Source organism: Pteropus alecto, unplaced genomic scaffold (genome assembly GCF_000325575.1).
Source record: "Pteropus alecto unplaced genomic scaffold, ASM32557v1 scaffold57, whole genome shotgun sequence".
Taxonomy (NCBI): Eukaryota; Metazoa; Chordata; class Mammalia; order Chiroptera; family Pteropodidae; genus Pteropus; species Pteropus alecto.
Genome location: NW_006442508.1, coordinates 9,697,038 through 9,700,104, shown reverse-complemented (window position 1 = coordinate 9,700,104; position 3,067 = coordinate 9,697,038). Strand labels below are relative to the sequence as shown.

Genomic DNA, 3,067 nt, shown 5'->3' with positions numbered 1-3,067 from the left:
GTGTTCAAGATGTTTTTGGGAGCCACAGATAACAAATGTCTGATATAGATAAAACTTCTCTTAATTCAGCACTAGAAAGACTCTTATTTAATAACAATATTGAATTATGTTTGTTTAAGATACCCAAGACAGAAATTTAATCCCTATAAGAAAGGTAGTGATGGTGATATTTCAGTCACTGTGCTAAGGGTTTTACATACTGTAGTAGACATATTATTTTATATTTGGGTAGAGTAGACCCCTCTTTAGTTCCAAGGGTGGCCGTGACCCAGGATCAAGCCAATTAACATGTCCCATTCCCTGGCCAAGTAATAAGTTTAAGGATGGGCATTTGACCATCTTCAAACCAATGAGTGTCAGAGTCAGGACTCTCATTCAAATGTTAGACTGGGGCATAGAATGGGGTCTGTGCTTCTTGGCTGCCATTTTGCCACCATGTGGAGCCTTAAACAAAGCCATCAATTAAGAGTAGAATTAGACATAGAGAAAGATCAAGTTCTGGTGACAGCATTTGAGCCTCTGGATCAAGCTAATCCTATAATTAGCATACCTCCCTGGATTTTTCTATCATATAAATCAACAAATTCCCCCTTTCTCCTTAAACCACATTAAATTGTGCATTCTGTGTTTTCTTTCCAAAGCCGTCTTAGTTTCTACACATACACTAACTCTTTTAATCTTCAGAAATACCCCATGAGGTTAATAATATTATCATATTTCATAGATGAGGACACTAAGGCTCATAAAGATTAGTAACCTGCCCAAGGTCACATCATTTGTCTATATTCACATCATAGGAGATCCTTAAACTCCTGTGTTGTGGAAAGGCACTGGAGAGTGTTGAGTGGGCAATAGCACTGTGATCTGAAATTTGAAAAGCAACCTTTGCCAGCTGATAGTGAGCAGCCTCTGGATTGCAGGAAAAATACTTTACATTTCTCTTATATTCCTTAAAATAGCTAGCCCCATTTTGTGCACAGCTGGCTTTCAGTATGCACTTCTTGCTCATTGGGTAAAGTAGAAAAAGAGGGAACTGAATGCTTCCAGGCTTGGAAGATAAGAGAGCCAGATTAGCAATCCCCACCTGTATGAAAGGATATCATATGAATGACATATGATGTGAATATCATATGATCCTTAGATTGGATATGCAATAACAGAAAAAGAGAGGAATTGAGGATAACACCAAGATTTTAATCCTGAGCAATCAGAAGAATGGAGTTATCATTATTTGATGTGAAGGCTGAAGAGAAGCATATTTAACAGCTAAGAACAGAAACTTATTTTTTGACATGTTAAGTTAGACATCCAAGTAAAGATGCTGAGTGGGTTGGTGGATCTATAAGCCTGCATTTCAGAGGGGAAGCTAGGGATGGAGATATAGGTTTGGGAGGTAACAGTATAGAGATGGTACTAAAAACTATGAGATTTGATGAGACCACTAGGAAAATGAGTGTGAATAGGAAAGAGGAGAGGTCCAAGAACAGAGCCACAAGATATTCCAGCATAACAAGGTCTTGGCCAGGAGGATGAGGTAGAACCAGCAAAAGAGGCTGAAAAAAAGCAGCAAATGAGATAAGAGAAAAACCATGAGAATGTGGTATACTGGAAGGCAGATAAAGGGACTGCTTCAAGGAGAAGATAGTAGTCACCTTGGTCAATGTTATGAATAGAGCGACTACAATATGGCTGATAATCAGACCTGGCAAAGTAAAGATCACTGGGGATCTTAATAGGAGCAGCTTCAGAATGGGAAATGCCTCATCAGGTGGGTTCAAGAGAATGGGGAGACAGATGGTTGGAGACGGCGAATATAGGTGACTTTTTCAAGGAATTTTGTGACAAAGGGAGAAGAAAAATAGGGTGGTAGTTGGAGGGGTTTATGGGGTCAACAGAGATTTTGATGAGAGAAATAACAATGTTTATATGCTGATGGATAAAGCTAGTACAAGTGTAAAAATTTAAAACTAGACGAAACCTGGCTAAAGTGGTTGAGCTCTCATGCCCTACCACTTGTCAACTATCCCAAACAAGAAGAGAGTGAAGTGCCTTGCATCTCCAAGGCGTAGATGTTTCCTACTTTACTACCCCAGCAGGAGGAAAGAAGATTTTCTCCTTGATCGGCAACAATTCAACCAATGAGAGACTGTCACAACTCAGCCAAAGAAAAGCCACTATATTTCAAACTGCCGGTTTTCTTCAATGGATTCTTTGTAACAGTCCCTCCCAGTTCCTCCCTTTCTTCTGTAAAAAAAGTTCCTCGCCTTTGCTCTCCAGACCTGCCTATGGTTTTGCTATAGCTTGCATGTCCCAAATTGAAATTCTTTGCTGTTCCCAAATAAACCCATTTTTGCTGGTAAAATAACTATTTTTGTTTGTATATTTGTTTAAGGCAATATGAGAAAAAAATAATGCATGAAAGAGAAGGAAAAACTGCTATAGCTGTGATCTCAACTATTGAGAGGAAGAGAATGTGCCTCCTCTTGGGCTAGCTCCTCCTTCCAAGTCTCTTTAATATTTTTGAAAGGTGTTTGTCTAAGGCCATGTCACCCTGAACAAGCCCAATCCCGTCTGATCTCGGAAGCTAAGCAGGGTCGGGCCTGGTTAGTACTTGGATGGGAGACCTAGGAAGATCAGGTGTTGTAGGCTTAAAAAATAAAAAAAAATAAGAGATTGTAAGCTGACAAGGTCCTTGCAATCTGTGAGGTCCACCAAAGGTTGCCTCACCTAAAAAAAAGGTGGTTTTTATCTCTACTTATCCACCCCCTCCGAACCCCCCGCTGTCACTCCAAATAATAGAGCGATGAGCTACAAAGTTTTCAGGACTTAAAAAATACTCTCATTTTAAACATAATTAAAATAATACATGTTTATTATAGAAAACTTAGAAATTAAAAATATATATAAAAAAGAAAATGAAAGTCATACATTATCCTTCCATCTAGAGACGACCACCCTCAATATGTATACTTCTACACATGTATTGTACAAAAATGGTATCTTACTAGATATGTAGTTTTATAACTTCTTTTAGAATGAATAATAAGCTCGGGTGGTTTTCCTGCTG

The 3,067-nt window shown here is 38.7% G+C and overlaps 1 pseudogene; it reads left to right on the top strand.

Moving 5' to 3' along the window:
- The first annotated feature begins 2,533 nt into the window (after positions 1 to 2,533).
- LOC112471545 lies at positions 2,534 to 2,649 on the top strand (annotated as a pseudogene).
- The last annotated feature ends 418 nt before the right edge of the window (positions 2,650 to 3,067 follow it).